This window comes from Nerophis ophidion, linkage group LG04 (genome assembly GCF_033978795.1).
Source record: "Nerophis ophidion isolate RoL-2023_Sa linkage group LG04, RoL_Noph_v1.0, whole genome shotgun sequence".
Taxonomy (NCBI): domain Eukaryota; kingdom Metazoa; phylum Chordata; class Actinopteri; order Syngnathiformes; family Syngnathidae; genus Nerophis; species Nerophis ophidion.
In genome coordinates, this window is record NC_084614.1 from 13,183,466 (window position 1) to 13,206,028 (window position 22,563).

General features: G+C 40.2%; 1 protein-coding gene across 1 annotated transcript in view; it reads right to left on the reverse strand.

Annotated features, from left to right (window-relative positions):
- Window positions 1-22,563, reverse strand: part of sdc3 (syndecan 3) — a 101,161-nt gene that overhangs the window by 77,512 nt on the left and 1,086 nt on the right. The gene's annotated exons all lie outside the window — the stretch shown is intronic.

Consider the following 22,563-nt stretch of genomic DNA (forward strand, 5'->3'; position numbering starts at 1 on the left):
CAATAATTTTGCGGGAAAATATCGCAGTAATACAGAAACAGAAAGAATGTGAGAAATTGCTCCCAATTTTATAAGAAAAAAGTCGACACATTGTGAGAAAGACTGCTTTAGTTATTTTTTTAAAAAAATGGTTATTAATCTTCATTATTTACTTTTAGTTACTTAAAATAAATACATATATATATATTTTTTTCATTAATTCTGGCCAAAGTGGGCACATTTCAATTTCCTACACACACTTGTTATTTCATATGTTGACCAGAGGGGGAGCCCTTGAAATTTTTTACACTCACTTGTTATTTCATATGTTGACCAGAGAGGGAGCACTTCAAATATTTACACACACTTGTTATTCCATATGTTGACCAGAGAGGGAGCACTTCAAATATTTACACACACTTGTTATTCCATATGTTGACCAGAGGGGGAAACCTTCAAATTTTTACACTCACTTGTTATTTCATATGTTGACCAATCTCTCCTTTTTGGGACCACCCTCACTTTGCTAGATGTCACCAGCAGGGGTGCAAATGAGACATTCTCTATTAGATCCAATGTTAAAAGGTCACAATTTCACATGAAAAACTTCGAATTTTGGCAGTACTTTAACAAAAGTCGTAATTTTACAAGAAAAACGTAACATTTGTGCAGTATGATGATAAAAGTTGGGAATTTTACTCAATGACACTCGCAATTTTACAAGAAAAGCTTAAAATTTGGGCACGTTTATGAAAAGAGTCGTAATTTTACCCGACAACAGTCACAATTTTATAAGAAAACTTTATAATGTTGCCAATATTATAATAATAATCTGAATTTTTACTTGTCACTCTAACGAGAACAACAAAAAGTTGGCGAGATTGCGACAAAAGTCAGAATTTTATACGACAAATGTCACCGTTTTGCATCCAAAAAGTCACAATTTTACATGTAAAAAAAGCAATAATTTTACGGGAAAATATCGCAGTAATACAGAAACAGAAAGAATGTGAGAAATTGCTCCCAATTTTATAAGAAAAAAGTCGACACATTGTGAGAAAAAGACTGCTTTAGTTTTTTTTTTTAAATTGGTTATTAATCTTCATTATTTACTTTTAGTTACTTAAAATAAATACATATATATATTTTTTTTTTCATTAATTCTGGCCAAAGTGGGCACATTTCAATTTCCTACACACACTTGTTATTTCATATGTTGACCAGACGGGGAGCCCTTGAAATTTTTTACACTCACTTGTTATTTCATATGTTGACCAGAGAGGGAGCACTTCAAATATTTACACACACTTGTTATTCCATATGTTGACCAGAGAGGGAGCACTTCAAATATTTACACACACTTGTTATTCCATATGTTGACCAGAGGGGGAAACCTTCAAATTTTTACACTCACTTGTTATTTCATATGTTGACCAATCCCTCCTTTTTGGGACCACCCTCACTTTGCTAGATGTCACCAGCAGGGGTGCAAATGAGACATTCTCTATTAGATCCAATGTTAAAAGGTCACAATTTCACATGAAAAACTTTGAATTTTGGCAGTAATTTAACAAAAGTCGTAATTTTACAAGAAAAACGTAACATTTGTGCAGTATGATGATAAAAGTTGGGAATTTTACTCAATGACACTCGCAATTTTACAAGAAAAGCTTAAAATTTGAGCACGTTTATGAAAAGAGTCGTAATTTTACCCGACAACAGTCACAATTTTATAAGAAAACTTTATAATGTTGCCAATATTATAATAATAATCTGCATTTTTACTTGTCACTCTAACGAGAACAACAAAAAGTTGGCGAGATTGCGACAAAAGTCAGAATTTTATACGACAAATGTCACCGTTTTGCATCAAAAAGTCACAATTTTACATGTAAAAAAAGCAATAATTTTACGGGAAAATATCGCAGTAATACAGAAACAGAAAGAATGTGAGAAATTGCTCCCAATTTTATAAGAAAAAAGTCGACACATTGTGAGAAAAAGACTGCTTTAGTTATTTTTTTTTAAAATTGGTTATTAATCTTCATTATTTACTTTTAGTTACTTAAAATAAATACATATATATATTTTTTTTTTCATTAATTCTGGCCAAAGTGGGCACATTTCAATTTCCTACACACACTTGTTATTTCATATGTTGACCAGAGGGGGACCCCTTGAAATTTTTTACACTCACTTGTTATTTCATATGTTGACCAGAGAGGGAGCACTTCAAATATTTACACACACTTGTTATTCCATATGTTGACCAGAGGGGGAAACCTTCAAATTTTTACACTCACTTGTTATTTCATATGTTGACCAATCCCTCCTTTTTGGGACCACCCTCATTTTGCTAGATGTCACCAGCAGGGGTGCAAATGAGACATTCTCTATTAGTTGCAATGTTATTGGGACCATGATTTATGTCCCACCTCCTCATATGGAAGATACTTTTCCTTCTTCATGTCTCAAGAAGGGTAGAAATACAAGAACACACACACACACACACACACGCCGGCTGTCAGTCAGCCTTTGAGGCGGATCAGATGACAATAATCCCCACCATTGGAATGAGAGATTGGCCAATGAAGCACCTGCATGCACGGAAGCACAAAGAGAAAGTGAAAGAATCGTCGGCATGCGGCCAGAAATGTTGCCCGAGCCTGTCATCACACACACACACACACACACACACACACACACACACACACACACACACACACACACACACACACACACACACACACACACAGGCAGCTCATTAGCTTGTTCACGCTGAAGACGTCTTTGAAAAGGCCTTTCAAGCAGCAAAAGTTCAAAGGTTGAGTGTGAGAGACACACACACACACACACACACACACACACACACACACACACACACACACACACACACACACACACACACACACACACACACACTTTAATTGGATCAATGGTGGTCCCTGGTGACTGGCCAATAATTGAGAGGACGTGAGTAACATGTGGGAAGTCTGCTCTTACCAACTTCCTGTTTATTAAACAAGTAGTCGCTGTGGCTGCGGCGCCACACAGCAGTCACTGGTGGACTGGATGAACACATGAATGTGAGGATGGATGGATGAAAGCAAGTAAGGAATGGATGAATGTATAAACGTATGAATGAAGGTATGGAATCAATGTAGGAATGGCATGATCTTATGGATGGATGATGAATGGATTAATCTATGAATGAATACTATGGAATTAACGCATAAATGTCGGGATGAATGTATGTTCTGGTCATATATATGGATGAATGAATGGGTGGATTCTGGTCATATACAAAGCCTGTTTCCATATGAGTTGGGAAATTGTGTTAGATGTAAATATAAACAAAATACAATATTTGTAAATCATTTTCAACCCATATTCAGTTGAATATGCTACAAAGACAACATATTTGATGGTCAAACTCATAAACATTTTTTTTGTTGCAAATAATCATTAACTTTAGAATTTGATGCCAGCAACACGTGACAAAGAATACTGATAAAGTTGAGGAATACTCATCAAACACTTATTTGGAACATCCCACAGGTGTGCAGGCTAATTGGGAACAGGTGGGTGCCATGATTGGGTATAAAAACAGCTTCTATGCAAAGCGAAAGCCATTTATCAACAACATCCAGAAACGCCGCCGGCTTTTCTGGGCCCGAGATCATCTAAGATGGACTGATGCAAAGTAGAAAAGTGTTCTGTGGTCTGACGAGTCCACATTTCAAATTGTTTTTGGAAATATTCGACATCGTGTCATCCGAACCAAAGGGGAAGCGAACCATCCAGATTGTTATCGACGCAAAGTTCAAAAGCCAGCATCTGTGATGGTATGGGGGTGCATTAGTGCCCAAGGCATGGGGAACTTACACATCTGTGAAGGCACCATTAATGCTGAAAGGTGCATACAGGTTTTGGAACAACATATGCTGCCATCTAAGCTCCGTCTTTTTCATGGACGCCCCCGCTTATTTCAGCAAGACAATGCCAAGCCACATTCAGCACATGTTACAACAACGTGGCTTCGTAGTAAAAGAGTGCGGGTACTTTCCTGGCCCGCCTTCAGTCCAGACATGTCTCCCATGGAAAATGTGTGGCGCATTACAAAGCGTAAAATACAACAGCAGAGACCCCGGACTGTTGAAGGACTGAAGCTCTACATAAAACAAGAATGGGGAAGAATTCCACTTTCAAAGCTTCAACAATTAGTTTCCTCAGTTCCCAAACGTTTATTGAGTGTTGTTAAAAGAAAAGGTGATGTAACACAGTGGTGAACATGCCCTTTCCCAACTACTTTGGCACGTGTTGCAGCCATGAAATTCTAAAGTTAATGATTATTTGCAAAAAAAAATAAAGTTTATGAGTTTGAACATCAAATATGTTGTCTTTGTAGCATATTCAACTGAATATGGGTTGAAAAGGATTTGCAAATCATTGTATTCTGTTTATATTTACATCTCACACAATTTCCCAACTCATATGGAAACGGGGTTTGTATAAGATGGATGAATAGATGCATTCTGGTCATATATATGGATGGATGAATGATTCTGGTCATACATTTTGATGGATGAATGGATTATGGTCATATATATGGATGGACGAATGATTCTGGTCATATATATTGATGGATGAATAGATGCATTCTGGTCATAAAAATGGTTGGACGAATGATTCTGGTCATACATTTTGATGGATGAATGGATTCTGGTCATATATATGGATGGATGAATAGATGGACTCTGGTAATATATGGATGGATGAATGCATTCTGGTCATGGATTCTGGTCGTATATATGGATGGATTAATAGATGGATTCTGGTCATATACATGGATGGCTGAATAGATGGATTCTGGTAATATATGGATGGATGAATAGATGGACTCTGGTAATATATGGATGGATGAATGCATTCTGGTCATGGATTCTGGTCGTATATATGGATGGATTAATAGATGGATTCTGGTCATATACATGGATGGCTGAATAGATGGATTCTGGTAATATATGGATGGATGGATGGATGAATGATTCTGGTCATACATTTTGATGGATGAATGGATTCTGGTCATATATATGGATGGATGAATAGATGGACTCTGGTAATATATGGATGGATGAATGCATTCTGGTCATGTATTCTAGTCATATATATGGATGGATTAATACATGGATTCTGGTCATATATATGGATAGATGAATAAATGGATTCTGGTAATATATAGATGGATGAATGCATTCTGGTCATATATATGGATGGATGAATGCATTTTGGTCATATATATGGATGGATGAATGCATTTTGGTCATATATATGGATGGATGAATGCATTTTGGTCATATATATGGATGGATGAATAGATGGATTCTGGTAATATATGGATGGATGAATGCATTCTGGTCATGAATTCTGGTCATATATATGGATGGATTAATAGATGGATTCTGGTCATATACATGGATGGATGAATGCATTCTGGTCATATATATTGATGGATGGATGGATGGATGGATGAATGATTCTGGTCATACATTTTGATGGATGAATGGATTCTGGTCATATATATGGATGGATGAATAGATGGACTCTGGTAATATATGGATGGATGAATGCATTCTGGTCATGGATTCTGGTCATATATATGGATGGATTAATAGATGGATTCTGGTCATATATATGGATGGCTGAATAGATGGATTCTGGTAATATATGGATGGATGGATGGATGAATGATTCTGGTCATACATTTTGATGGATGAATGGATTCTGGTCATATATATGGATGGATGAATAGATGGACTCTGGTAATATATGGATGGATGAATGCATTCTGGTCATGGATTCTAGTCATATATATGGATGGATTAATAGATGGATTCTGGTCATATATATGGATGGATGAATGCATTTTGGTCATATATATGGATGGATGAATAGATGGATTCTGGTAATATATGGATGGATGAATGCATTCTGGTCATGGATTCTGGTCATATATATGGCTGGATTAATAGATGGATTCTGGTCATATACATGGATGGATGAATGCATTCTGGTCATATATATATTGATGGATGGATGGATGAATGATTCTGGTCATACATTTCGATGGATGAATGGATTCTGGTCATATATATGGATGGATGAATAGATGGACTCTGGTAATATATGGATGGATGGATGAATGCATTCTGGTCATGGATTCTGGTCATATATATGGATGGATTAATAGATGGATTCTGGTCATACATATGGATGGATGAATAGATGGATTCTGGTAATATATGGATGGATGAATGCATTCTGGTCAAGTGTATGGATGGATGAATGCATTTTGGTCATATACATGGATGGATGAATAGATGGATTCTGGTAATATATGGATGGATGAATGCATTCTGGTCATGGATTCTGGTCATCTATATGGATGGATTAATAGATGGATTCTGGTCATATACATGGATGGATGAATGCATTCTGGTCATATATATTGATGGATGGATGGATGGATTCTGGTCATATATGGATGGATGAGTGCATTCTGGTCATATATATGGATGGCTAGATGGATGGATGGATGGATTCTGGTCATATATATGGATGGACGAATGATTCTGGTCATATATATGGATGGATGAATGGATTCTGGTCATATATATGGATGGATGAATAGATGGATTCTGGTAATATATGGATGGATGAATGCATTCTGGTCATGGATTCTGGTCATATATATGGATGGATGAATGTATTCTGGTCATATATATGGATGGATGAATAGGTGGATTCTGGTAATATATGGATGGATGAACACATTCTGGTCATATATATGGATGGATGAATAGATGGACTCAGGTAATATATGGATGGATGAATGCATTCTGGTCATGGATTCTGGTCATATATATGGATGGATTAATAGATGGATTCTGGTCATATATATGGATGGCTGAATAGATAGATTCTGGTAATATATGGATGGATGGATGAATGAATGATTCTGTTCATACATTTTGATGGATGAATGGATTCTGGTCATATATATGGATGGATGAATAGATGGACTCTGGTAATATATGGATGGATGAATGCATTCTGGTCATGGATTCTAGTCATATATATGGATGGATTAATAGATGGATTCTGGTCATATATATGGATGGATGAATGCATTTTGGTCATATATATGGATGGATGAATAGATGGATTCTGGTAATATATGGATGGATGAATGCATTCTGGTCATGGATTCTGGTCATATATATGGCTGGATTAATAGATGGATTCTGGTCATATACATGGATGGATGAATGCATTCTGGTCATATATATATTGATGGATGGATGGATGAATGATTCTGGTCATACATTTCGATGGATGAATGGATTCTGGTCATATATATGGATGGATGAATAGATGGACTCTGGTAATATATGGATGGATGGATGAATGCATTCTGGTCATGGATTCTGGTCATATATATGGATGGATTAATAGATGGATTCTGGTCATACATATGGATGGATGAATAGATGGATTCTGGTAATATATGGATGGATGAATGCATTCTGGTCAAGTGTATGGATGGATGAATGCATTTTGGTCATATACATGGATGGATGAATAGATGGATTCTGGTAATATATGGATGGATGAATGCATTCTGGTCATGGATTCTGGTCATATATATGGATGGATTAATAGATGGATTCTGGTCATATACATGGATGGATGAATGCATTCTGGTCATATATATTGATGGATGGATGGATGGATTCTGGTCATATATGGATGGATGAGTGCATTCTGGTCATATATATGGATGGCTAGATGGATGGATTCTGGTCATATATATGGATGGACGAATGATTCTGGTCATATATATGGATGGATGAATGGATTCTGGTCATATATATGGATGGATGAATAGATGGATTCTGGTAATATATGGATGGATGAATGCATTCTGGTCATGGATTCTGGTCATATATATGGATGGATGAATGTATTCTGGTCATATATATGGATGGATGAATAGGTGGATTCTGGTAATATATGGATGGATGAACACATTCTGGTCATATATACGGATGGATGAATAGATGGACTCAGGTAATATATGGATGGATGAATGCATTCTGGTCATGGATTCTGGTCATAGATGCATTCTGGTCATATATATGGATGGACGAATTATTCTGGTCATATACATGGATGGATGAATGCATTCTGGTCATATATATGGATGGATGGATGGATTCTGGTCACATATATGGATGGATGAATGCATTCTGGTCATGGATTCTGGTCATATATATGGATGGATTAATAGATGGATTCTGGTCATATACATGGATGGCTGAATAGATGGATTCTGGTACTATATGGATGGATGAATGCATTCTGGTCATATATATGGATGGATGAATGCATTTTGGTCATATATATGGATGGATGAATAGATGGATTCTGGTAATATATGGATGGATGAATACATTCTGGTCATGGATTCTGGTCATATATATGGATGGATTAATAGATGGATTCTGGTCATATACATGGATGGATGAATATATTCTGGTCATATATGGATGGATGAATGCATTCTGGTCATATATATGGATGGATGGATGGATTCTGGTCATATATATGGATGGACGAATGATTCTGGTCATATATATTGATGGATGAATGGATTCTGGTCATATATATACAACCCATTTATCATTTATATATGGATGGATGAATAGATGGATTCTGGTAATATATGGATGGATGAATGCATTCTGGTCATGGATTCTGGTCATATATATGGATGGATGAATGGATTCTGGTCATATATATGGATGGATGAATAGATGGATTCTGGTAATATATGGATGGATGAATGCATTCTGGTCATGGATTCTGGTCATATATATGGATGGATGAATGGATTCTGGTCATATATATGGATGGATGAATAGATGGATTTTGGTAATATATGGATGGATGAACGCATTCTGGTCATATATATGGATGGATGAATGGATGGATTCTGGTAATATATGGATGGATGAATGCATTCTGGTCATGGATTCTGGTCATATATATGGATGGACGAATTATTCTGGTCATATACATGGATGGATGAATGCATTCTGGTCATATATATGGATGGATGGATGGATTCTGGTCACATATATGGATGGATGATATATTAATTCTGGTCATATAAATGGATGGATGAATAGATGGATTCCGATCATATACATGGATGGATGAAATGATTTTGGTCACGTATATGGATGGATGATAGATGGATGAAAGAAAGAATGGTTGGATAATGTAGACATTGTTGGACGCATTAAAAAGATGGGTTGGCAGGATAGGATGACTGGATGCAGAGACATGTTGGAGCAGTGAGATGGTGACCTGCTTCACTCCTCCAACTGTTAAATAATTCACACACACACATGCACAGTCACATGTCACACACACACACACACACACACACACACACACACACACACACACACACAGTCTGTGCTTCCTTCACGCTGGGCGAGTAGAAATAAAACACGTGTACACGGGTGTCTCTCAAACAGGAAGTAAACACGCACTTCCTGTGTGTGTGTGTCACGCCGCCTTCTGGCCCAACACAACACAACACACAAAAACACAACACACACACACACACTGTAGTTGATTGACCGACAAGTGCACACCTGCCTGAGTGATGTCATCAAATACACACTTCTGATCATCCATGAGTCAGATCCACACCAATCTTAACATATTTACAGTAACATGTTTAGCCTTGTCCTCCAGTGATAAACATGCTTAGAAATGCAGATTTTGTACCGTAATGGAGGTGAATATTATTGATTAAAAATGAATAGAGTTTTGACGTTTGTGATCGGCATTAAAAAGGCAATAAAAATCACATATTTTACCACAAAGATCAATGGCCGATCGATCTGCACGTAATTTTTTTTTCTGAAGAAATGTGAGCAAAATCTGCATCTGGCAAAGAAAGACCACTTCCTGTATCCAAACTGCGTGAGGCCCCTCGCCCCTCCGCCAACAAACAAATATACACACGTTAAATTAAAAAAAAAAAAAAATGTGACTTGAGCACCGACGCCGGCCTTCGACAGGAAGCAGACGTCTCGCCGGAACTAAGCTGCTGCTTGGCCCCGGGTGACCCCGCCCGTCCGGCCCTTCGTTAACCTCATTATGCAGGTTCAAGTGGGGGAACCCCCCCCCCCCCCACACACACACAGCACGCCGCGAGAAGGCGGCGAGGGGACGAAAGAGGGGATCCACATCCAAAAGGAAGCGGGGGCAGCCACGCTGGTTGTCATGGCGACGGCAGCGGGGAGAGCAGGTAGAGGCCTTCCCCCCTGGGACGGAGAAAGCCTCCATCCCCCACCATCTCCGTGTCCCCTCGTCTTCCAGCCCCTCCTCGCCGTCCATCATGGCCGACCTCGCCATTAACTTCCATCCCTACCTTCCCTCTCATTATCTCTCTCGCTTTTTCCACTCCTCCCTCCCTCCTTCCCTTCCTCCGCTGCATCCATTTTCATCAAACCCCCTCCCTGGAGAATGCGCGCGCCCGTGCACGTGCGTAGTGCTTCCCAATTACTGCAGGGGGAGACTGTGTGTGTGTTTAGAGCTGCAGTTCTTGACCCAACTAAATCGGAAATTTAAAAAAAAAAAGGCCTCCAGTGTTCTTGGTCTCCGTCTGACTCACTGGACGTGTGCTTGGGATATAACATAACGACCTCTGATGTGCCCGCACTGGTCATGATGAGATGAGAGGAGGAGGAGGGAGAGCCGCCATGCGGTTAGAAAGGAGCCTTCTTTGATGAGCGGGGAACATTCCAGCAGTCGCAGAAGTTCAGCAATAAACATTAAAAAAAAATTATGTTTTTATTATTATTATACTTTTACTTTATTATTCTTATTATTATCATCATCGATTTTTTGATTATTACTGTTTTAATTATTTTTTTTACTTTATTATTAGTATGAGAATATTTTTTTGTCATTTTTTAATTTTACTATTCATTTTTTCATATCATTGTTATGATTATTATCATCATTTTCATTTAATGTTCAAATTGTATTTTATGTTTTCTTATTATTGTGGTTGTTTGGATTATTTTATTTACTTTATTATTATTATTATTATGATAGTTATTTTTATCATTTTTGATTAAATTCTTTAATATTGTTACTATTATCATCATTCTTTTTATTATTAATTTTAGTTTCATTATTATTGCTGTTATTATTATTTTCCTTACTTTATTATTATTATCATGATTTTTTATAATTTTTTAATTTGTATTACTGTTGTTTTTTTAATATCATCGTTATTATCATTATTTTTATTCATATATTTTATTTTATGTTTTATTATTATTGTTGTTATTATTTTATTTACATTATTTTTATCATTTTATTTCCTTCACTTTATTAATATTAATATTATTATGATCATTATTATTTATCTTTTTTTTTATATTGTTACTATTATCATCATTCTTTTTATTATTAATTTTTGTTTTATTATTATTGTTGTTACCATTATTATGGTTTTACTTACATAATTATTATTATCATCATTATATTTATAATCTTAAAAATTTTATTACAAATTTTTTTCATATCATCGTTATTTTTATCTAAATATTTTATTTAATATTTTATTATTATTGTTATTATCAGTTTCTTTACATTATTATAATCATTATTTTTTATCATTTTATTTACTTATTTAATATTTTTTTATCATCATTATTTTGTTTTTATTTTTTTGTTTTAATATTATTGGTATTATTATTCTCCTTAAGGAATCAATAACGTACTATCTATCCATCTATCTATTACTATGATCATTTGTTTAATCATCTTTTTACCATATTTTTTTATATTATTGTTGTTATTATTATCATCATCATTATTATTTATTTAAATTTTGTTTTGTTTACTAAACACGTTATCATTAAAAATGTTGGCATAAAAGCCTGGGAGTTGTGCAGTCATGCTAACAGCCTGGCGGCCATGTTGGTCCAGGCAACATGACCAACAAAACATTTATTTTTTTGCAAATAATCATTAACTTTAGAATTTGATGCCAGCAACGTGACAAAGAAATTGGGAAAGGTAGCAGTAAATACTGATAAAGTTGAGGAATGCTCATCAAACACTTATTTGGAACATCCCACGGGTGTGCAGGCTAACTGGTAACAGGTGGGTGCCATGATTGGGTATAAAAACAGCTTCCCAAAAAATGCTCAGTCTTTCACAAGAAAGGATGGGGCGAGGTACACCCCTTTGTCCACAACTGCGTGAGCAAATAGTCAAACAGTTTAAGAACAATGTTTCTCAAAGTGCAATTGCAAGAAATTTAGGGACATCTACGGTCCATGATATGTTCAAAAGGTTCAGAGAATCTGGAAAAATCCCTCCACATAAGCAGCATGGCCGGAAACCAACATTGAATGACCGTGACCTTCGATCTCAGACGGCACTGTATCAAAAACCGACATCAATCTCTAAAGGATATCGCCACATGTGCTCAGGAACACTTCAAAAAACCACTGTCACTAAATACAGTTGGTCGCTACATCTGTAAGTGCAAGTTAAAACTCTACTATGCAAAGCGAAAGCCATTTATCAACAACATCCAGAAACACTGCTGGCTTCTCTGGGCCCGAGATCATCTAAGATGGACTGATGCAAAGTGGAAAAGTGTTCTGTGGTCTGACGAGTCCACATTTCAAATTATATTTGGAAACTGTGGACGTGGTGTCCTCCGGAACAAAGAGGAAAATAACCATCCGGATTGTAATAGGCGCCAAGTTCAAAAACCAGCATCTGTGATGGTATGGGGGTGTATTAGTGCCAAAGGCATGGGTAACTTACACATCTGTGAAGGCACCATTAATGCTGAAAGGTCCATACAGGTTTTGGAGCAACATATGTTGTCATCCAAGCAACGTTATCATGCTTATTTCAGCAAGACAATGCCAAGTCACGTGTTACGACAGCGTGGCTTCGTAGTAAAAGAGTGCGAGTACTTTCCTGGCCCGCCTGCAGTCCAGGCCTGTCTCCCATCGAAAATGTGTGGCGCATTATGAAGCGTAAAATACGACAGCGGAGACCCCGGACTGTTGAAGGACTGAAGCTCGACATGAAACAAGAATGAGAAAGAATTCCACTTTCAAAGCTTCAACAAGTAGTTTCCTCAGTTCCCAAACGTTTATTGAGTGTTGTTAAAAGAAAAGGTGATGTAACACAGTGGTGAACATGCCCTTTCCCAACTACTTTGGCACGTGTTGCAGCCATGAAATTCTAAGTTAATTATTATTTGCAAAAAAAAATAAAGTTTATGAGTTTGAACATCAAATATGTTGTCTTTGTAGCGCATTCAACTGAATATGGGTTGAAAAGGATTTGCAAATCACTGTATTCCGTTTATATTTACTCGAACACAATTTCCCAACTCATATGGAAACAGGGTTTGTATATTGCGGTCCTGCAGACACACTCAACTCCTCCGACAGACGACTAAGTCAAGCCTTTATTTACGCCGTCATCAGCTGTAATGTCCCACAATAAAACACTTTGATGAGTAACGGGAAATTCCCTCTTGGGCGGCGGTGGTGGCAGAGGGGTCGTGAGAGGAAAAAAAAAGTTCCCATGAGACCCAAAAAAAAAAAAAAAAAAATCCGCCGGATTGGAGTGTGCGAAATGAAAAATGTCTGAAAGACTTCATTATTCCTTTTCTGACCTCAGGATGTGAACTCTGATCGCTTTCATTTCCTCCCTCGGCAGGAAGCTCACACACACCTGGAATACCTCCGCACACCCGAGGTGTTGTCTACCTGCAAGCTTGTGTGTGTGTGTGTGTGTGTGTGGGTGTTGGCAGGGCAGCATAAAAAAAGGGGATTTTTGTGATTTCTGATCATTTATGAGGGCACCAATGAGACTGAAGTGTGTGTGTGTGTGTGTGTGTGTGTTGGCAGGGCAGCATAAAAAAAGGGATTTTTGTGATTTCTGATCATTTATGAGGGCACCAATGAGACTGAGGTGTGTGTGTGTGTGGTGTGTGTGTGTTGGCAGGGGAGCATAAAAAGGATTTTTGTGATTTCTGATCATTTATGAGAGGACCAACGATACTTAGGTGTTAGGTTTTGTGTGTGTGTGTGTGTGTGTGTGTGTGTGTGTGTGTGTGTGTTGGCAGGGCAGCATAAAATAGTGGATTTTTGTGATTTTTAATTATTAATGAGGGCACCAACAAGACTTACATGTAAGGATTTGTGTGTGTGTGTGTGTGTGTGTGTTGGCAGGGCAGCAAAAAAAAAGGGGATTTTTGTGATTTCTGATCATTTATGAGGGCACCAATGAGACTGAGGTGTGTGTGTGTGTGTGTGTGTTGGCAGGGCAGCATAAAAAAAGGGGATTTTTGTGATTTCTGATCATTTATGAGGGCACCAATGAGACTGAAGTGTGTGTGTGTGTGTGTGTTGGCAGGGCAGCATAAAAAAAGGGATTTTTGTGATTTCTGATCATTTATGAGGGCACCAATGAGACTGAGGTGTGTGTGTGTGGTGTGTGTGTGTGTGTGTGTGTGTGTGTGTGTGTGTGTGTGTGTGTGTGTGTGTGTGTGTGTGTGTGTGTGTGTGTGTGTGTGTGTGTGTGTTGGCAGGGGAGCATAAAAAGGATTTTTGTGATTTCTGATCATTTATGAGAGGACCAACGATACTTAGGTGTTAGGTTTTGTGTGTGTGTGTGTGTGTGTGTGTGTGTGTGTGTGTGTTGGCAGGGCAGCATAAAATAGTGGATTTTTGTGATTTTTAATTATTAATGAGGGCACCAACAAGACTTAGATGTAAGGATTTGTGTGTGTGTGTGTGTGTGTGTGTGTGTGTGTGTGTGTGTGTGTTGGCAGGGCAGCATAAAAAAGGGGATTTTTGTGATTTCTGATCATTTATGAGGGCACCAATGAGACTGAGGTGTGTGTGTGTGTGTGTGTGTGTGTGTGTGTGTGTGTGTTGGCAGGGCAGCATAAAAAAAGGGATTTTTGTGATTTCTGATCATTTATGAGGGCACCAATGAGACTGAGGTGTGTGTGTGTGTGTGTGTTGGCAGGGGAGCATAAAAAGGATTTTTCTGATTTCTGATCATTTATGAGAGGACCAACGATACTTAGGTGTTAGGTTTTGTGTGTGTGTGTGTGTGTGTGTGTTGGCAGGGCAGCATAAAAAAGTGGATTTTTGTGATTTCTAATTATTAATGAGGGCACCAACAAAACTTAGGTGTGAGGATTTGTGTGTGTGTGTGTGTGTGTGTGTGTGTGTGTTGGCAGGGCAGCATAAAAAAGGGGATTTTTGTGATTTCTGATCATTTATGAGGGCACCAACGAGACTTAGGTGTTAGGATTTGAGTGTGTGTGTGTGTGTGTGTGTGAGTGTATGTGTGTTGGCAGGGCAGCATAAAAAGGGGATTTTTGTGATTTCTGATTATTTATGAGGGCACCAACGAGACTTAGGTGTTAGGATTTGAGTGTGTGTGTGTGTCTGTGTGTGTGTGTGTTGGCAGGGCAGCATAAAAAAGGGGATTTTTGTGATTTCTGATCATTTATGAGGGCACCAACGAGATTTAGGTGTTAGGAATTCAGTGTGTGTGTTAGCAGAGCTGCGCATAAAGATACTTTTTGTGATTTCTGATCATTTATGAGGGCACCAACAAGACTTAGGTGTTAGGATTTGAGTGTGTGTGTGTGTGTGTGTGTCTGTGTGTGTGTGTGTGTGTGTGTGTGTGTGTGTGTGTGTGTGTGAGTCAAATGGCCTCCCCACATTCCACACCCTCCCTCCATCAAGCTGCTTCAAATCTTTGCCGCTCCTTCGCTCTTTCTCGGCCTCTGAGGGCGCCTTTGTCCGCCCCCCAGCGGGCACACAACAACACCGGACACACAACCGAGCACACAACAACGCGCTCGTTCATGCTGCACGCTTGAAACGCCATCACGCCCCCACGCCGCGCCAATGTCACGTCAACCGCTTGGCATGGGGAGATTCCCCACTTGTTGAGCAGACACACACACACACACACACAGATGAACAATCTGTGCTCTCATGAAGGACGACACACACAAAAACACACACAAACGAGGCTATCCTTGGAACACAACAGATGTGTGTGGGAAATGGTGCAAAAACACAGACGCCTGGATATGATAGAGGATGGGATAACAGGAAGTAACCACAAATACATCTCTCACACACGCACACACACACACACGTTTGTGCGTCGAAAAGTGTATAGGTACTCTTCAACACCTGCACACTCCAAGACGGATTGGTTCAACTTCAGGCCAAAGCAAACGCTAACCCACTGACCCACTAATAATCCATAAGCGTGTGTGTGTGTGTGTGTGTGTGTGTGTGTGTGCGACAAACCGTGCCAAAACCTTTTAGCACCTAAAAGGAGGCTGACAGAACAATTCCCCCAGATGGTTGACTCCATGGAGGGGGTGCTCTGATACGGACCACGCACCAGTGATATCGGCCGATACAACACGATACCGATCTCATGGTATTTAAGTGCACACGTTCTAATTTACAGTTGAGCAATATCGACACAATCCTTCCACTGGTTCCTTTTTTTTTTTCATACGAGTGCATCAATGGTTGGACCGAAACAAAGTCAACAGTACACAAAAAGTACACAAAGCGTACACAAAAGTTATCTTATTGACTAATGTTTTAGTTTCTGCCCCCAAAGTCCTCCTGTGTTCAGGGAGTTTCTCCTAAATTTGCAAAAGTAAAAAAAAAATAAAAATAAACAAACAAAAATAAAAAATATCGATCTGATCCCGGACTTTTGTGCTCGTCACAGTTTGTCCTTAACAAACACCATGTTCAAACATAAGGGTGTCCATATGTGCACTTGGCACCAGGACACCCTAGGCCGCAGTTCCATGATCGACTTTGTAGTTGTGTCATCGGATTTGCGGCCTCATGTTTTGGACACTCGGGTGAAGAGAGGGGCGGAGCTTTCTACCGATCATCACCTGGTGGTAAGTTGGCTGCGATGGTGGGGGAGGATGCCGGACAGACCTGGGAGGCCCAAACGCATTGTGAGGGTCTGCTGGGAACGTCTGGCAGAGTCTCCTGTCAGACAAAGTTTCAATTCCCATCTCCGGAAGAACTTTGAACATGTCACGAGGGAGGTGCTGGACATTGAGTCCGAGTGGACCATGTTCCGAACCTCTATTGTCGAGGCGGCTGATTGGAGCTGTGGCCGCAAGGTAGTTGGTGCCTGTCGGGGCGGTAATCCTAAAACCCCTTGGTGGACACCAGCGGTGAGGGATGCCGTCAAGCTGAAGAAGGAGTCCTATCGGGTCCTTTTGGCTCATAGGACTCCGGAGGCAGTGGACAGGTACCGACAGGCCAAGTGGTGTGCAGCTTCAGCGGTCGCGGAGGCAAAAACTCGGACATGGGAGGAGTTCGGGGAAGCCATGGAAAACGACTTCCGGACGGCTTCGAAGCGATTCTGGACCACCGTCCGCCGCCACAGGAAGGGGAAGCAGTGCACTGTCAACACCGTGTATGGTGCGGATGGTGTTCTGCTGACCTCGACTGCGGATGTTGTGGATAGGTGGAAGGAATACTTCGAAGACCTCCTCAATCCCACCAACACGTCTTCCTATGAGGAAGCAGTGCTTGGGGAATCTGTGGTGGACTCTCCTATTTCTGGGGCTGAGGTCGCTGAGGTAGTTAAAAAGCTCCTTGGTGGCAAGGCCCCAGGGGTGGACGAGATCCGCCCGGAGTTCCTTAAGGCTCAGGATGCTGTGGGGGTGTCTTGGTTGACAAGACTCTGCAGCATCGCGTGGACATCGGGGGCGGTACCTCTGGATTGGCAGACCGGGGTGGTGGTTCCTCTCTTTAAAAAGGGGGACCGGAGGGTGTGTTCCAACTATCGTGGGATCACACTCCTCAGCCTTCCCGGTAAGGTTTATTCAGGTGTACTGGAGAGGAGGCTACGCCGGATAGTCGAACCTCGGATTCAGGAGGAACAGTGTGGTTTTCGTCCTGGTCGTGCAACTGTGGACCAGCTCTATACTCTCGGCAGGGTTCTTGAGGGTGCATGGGAGTTTGCCCAACCAGTCTACATGTGCTTTGTGGACTTGGAGAAGGCATTCGACCGTGTCCCTCGGGAAGTCCTGTGGGGAGTGCTCAGAGAGTATGGGGTATCGGACTGTCTTATTGTGGCAGTCCGCTCCCTGTACGATCAGTGCCAAAGCTTGGTCCGCATTGCCGGCAGTAAGTCGAACACATTTCCAGTGAGAGTTGGACTCCGCCAAGGCTGTCCTTTGTCACCGATTCTGTTCATAACTTTTATGGACAGAATTTCTAGGCGCAGTCAAGGCGTTGAGGGGTTCCGGTTTGGTGGCCACGGGATTAGGTCTCTGCTTTTTGCAGATGATGTGGTCCTGATGGCTTCATCTGACCGGGATCTTCAGCTCTTACTGGATCGGTTTGCAGCCGAGTGTGAAGCGACCGGAATGAGATTCAGCACCTCCAAGTCCGAGTCCATGGTTCTCGCCCGGAAAAGGGTGGAATGCCATCTCCAGGTTGGGGAGGAGACACTGCCCCAAGTGAAGGAGTTCAAGTACCTAGGAGTCTTGTTCACGAGTGAGGGAACAGTGGATCGTGAGATCGACAGGCGGATCGGTGCGGCGTCTTCAGTAATGCGGACGTTGTACCGATCCCTTGTGGTGAAGAAGGAGCTGAGCCGGAAGGCAAAGCTCTCAATTAACCGGTCGATCTACGTTCCCATCCTCACCTATGGTCATGAGCTTTGGGTCATGACCGAAAGGATAAGATCACGGGTACAAGCGACCAAAATGAGTTTCCTCCGCCGGGTGGCGGGGCTCTCCCTTAGAGATAGGGTGAGAAGCTCTGCCATCCGGGAGGAACTCAAAGTAAAGCCGCTGCTCCTCCACATCGAGAGGAGCCAGATGAGGTGGTTCGGGCATCTGGTCAGGATGCCACCCGAACGCCTCCCTAGGGAGGTGTTTAGGGCATGTCCAACCGGTAGGAGGCCACGGGGAAGACCCAGGACACGATGGGAAGACTATGTCTCCCGGCTGGCCTGGGAACGCCTCGGGATCCCCCGGGAAGAGCTAGACGAAGTGCCTGGGGAAAGGGAAGTCTGGGTTTCCCTGCTTAGGTTGTTGCGCCCGCGACCCGACCTCGGATAAGCGGAAGAAGATGGATGGATGGATGGATGGATCTGATCCCGCTAGTATCGCTCATATACTGATACTATACAGTATCGTATACTCTATCAGCCCCCGTCTTACATGTCTACACTTCCTAAAACATATTTCTTCCCTTGTTTCAAGCCAGCTTAGCTATTGGCATGCCCGCTCCCGGTTTAGCATCGTCCTCCAGTGATAATGCTACTTAATAATGATACTTAAAGTACTAAGAAATGCAGTTTATTTGCCGTACTGAAGGTGATCGGGGGAACAAAAGGAAGTCTCAAAGGGGGGCGTGACAGAACATAGCATAATAGCATCTTTAGTGCGAGTAAAGAACTATTTTGACACTAACTAGTAGCTAGCTTAATTAAAAAACATCATTATTAACTTCTGGGGGGGCGTGAAAAAAGTGTCTCAAAGGGGGGGCGTGACAGAACATTGTGTAATAGCATCTTTAGTGCGAGTAAAGAACTATTTTGACACTAACTAGTAGCTAGCTTAATTAAAAACAACATCATTAACTTCTGGGGGGGGCGTGAAAAAAGTATGTCTCAAAGGGGGGGCGTGGCAGAACATAACTGAGAAGCGCTGCTTTAGAGTAATATGACTCAAGTCATGGAAGTATGTTTTTAGATAGTAAACATACACGTACAGATAAAACAAACTAAACATTTACTTTAGGGGGGGGCGTGAAAAAAAGTATGTCTAAAAGGGGGGCGTGACAGAACATAACTGAGAAGCACTGCTTTGGAGTAATATGACTCAAGTCATGGAAGTACTGTATGTGTGTAGATAGTAAACATACACATACAGATAAAAAAATAAACATTAACCAAAAAAGGGGGGGATGGGGGAGAGCGTGAAAATATTTTGTCCCCTAGTAAAATTTAACTGTGCTCAAGTTGCAAAGAGTTCGATTAAAGCAGTGCTTATTTAGGCAGGCCCCTCTAGGAGAGGGGGAGCGTGAGAAACAATAGCGTATTAACATCTTTACTATTAGTCAATAACGGTCATGAAACATACAGATAAAAAATTAACAATAACTTTGGGGGTTGAGGGCGTGAACAAATGTATGTCCCTTGTAGGGGGGGGGGCGTGAGAGAAAAGCAGTGCTTCATTGCTATGTTTAGACACATTCAGATCTTCGCAATAGCATATTAGCATCTTCACTATTAGTCAATAACAATCTTGACACATGGATAAAAAATAAACAATAACTTTGGGGGGGGCATGAAAAAAATGTATGTCCCTTGGGGGGGGCGTGAGAGAAAAGCAGCGCTTTATTGCTGTTTAGACAATTAAATCTTCGCAATAGCGTATTAGCATCTTCACTATTAGTCAATAACGATCTTGACACGTACAGATAAAAAATAACCAATAACGTTGTGGGGGAGGGGGCGTGAAAAAAATGTATGTCCCTTGGGGAGGCATGAGAGAAAATCAGTGCTTCATTGCTATGTCTAGACAAAATTAAATCTTCACAATAGCATATTAGCATCTTCACTATTAGTCAATAACGATCTTGACACATACAGATAAAATATAAACAATAACTATGGGGGCGTGAGAGAAAAGCAGCGCTTTATTGCTATGTTTAGAGACATTCAGATCTTTGCAATAGCATATTAGCATCTTTACTTTTAGTCAACAACGATCTTGACACAGAGATAAAAAATTAACAGTAACTTTGAGGGGGGGGGGTGAAAAAAATGTATGTCCCTTAAGGGGGGCGTGAGAGAAAAGCAGTGCTTTATTGTTATGTTTAGACAATTCAAATCCTCGCAATAGCATCTTCACTATTAGTCCACAACCATCTTGACACATAGATATGAAAAATTAACAATAACTTTGAGGGTGGGGGGCGTGAAAAAATGTATATCTCTTGGAGGGGAGGGGGCGTGAGAGAAAAGCAGCGCTTTATTGCTATGTTTAGACAATTAAATCCTCACAATCGTGTATTAGCATCTTTACTAATAGTCAACAACGATCTTGACACATACAGATAAAAAATTAACAATAACTTTGGGGGAGTGAGAAAAACGTACGTGCCTTGGGGGGGCGTGAGAGAAAAGCAGCGTGTTATTGCTGTTTAGACACAATTAAATCTTCACAATAGCGTTTTAGCATCTTTACTATTAGTCAATAGCAATCTTGACACATACAGGTAAAAAATTAACGATAACTTTGGGGGGGGCGTGAAAAACGTATGCCCCTTGGGGGGTGTGAGAGAAAAGCAGTGCTTCATTGGTATGTCTAGACAATTAAATCTTCGCAATAGCATATTAGCATCTTCACTATTAGTCAATAGCAATCTTGACACATACAGATAAAAAAAATAAACAATAACTTTGGGGGGGCGTGAGAGAAGAGCACCGCTTTATTGCTGTTTAGACAATTAAATCTTCACAATAGCGTATTTGCATCCTCACTATTAGTCAAAAACTATGTTGACACATACAGATAAAAAATGAACAGTAAATTTGGGGGGGGGCGTGAAAAAAAATGTATGTGCCTTGGAGGGGCGTGAGAGAAAAGCAGCATGTTATTGCTGTGTGGACACAATTAAATCTTCACAATAGCGTATTAGCATCTTTACTATTAGTCAATAACGATCTTGACACATACAGGTAAAAAATGAACAGTAAAATTGGGGAGGGGGGGGCCTGAAAAAAATGTATGTCCCTTGGGGAGGCGTGAGAGAAAATCAGTGCTTCATTGCTATGTTTAAACAAAGTTAAATATTCGCAATAGCATATTAGCATCTTCACTATTAGTCAATAACGATCTTGACACATACAGATAAAATATAAACAATAACTTTGGGGGGGCGTGAGAGAAGAGCACCGCTTTATTGCTGTTTGGACAATTAAATCTTCACAATAGCGTATTTGCATCCTCACTATTAGTCAATAACAATCTTGACACATACAGATAAAAAATTAACAACTTTGGGGGGGTGAAAAAACGTATGTCCCTTGGGGGGGCGTGAGAGAAAAGCAGCGTGTTATTGCTGTTGGGACACAATTAAATCTTCACAATAGCGTATTTGCATCCTCACTATTAGTCAACAACGATGTTGACACATACAGATAAAAAATGAACAGTAAATTTGGGGGGGGGCGTGAATTTTTTTTATGTCCCTTGGGGGGGCGTGAGAGAGAAGCAGCGTGTTATTGCTGTTTAAACACAATTAAATCTTCACAATAGCGTATTTGCATCCTCACTATTAGTCAACAATGATGTTGACACTTACAGATAAAAAATGAATAGTAAATTGGGGGGGGGCGTGAATTTTTTTTATG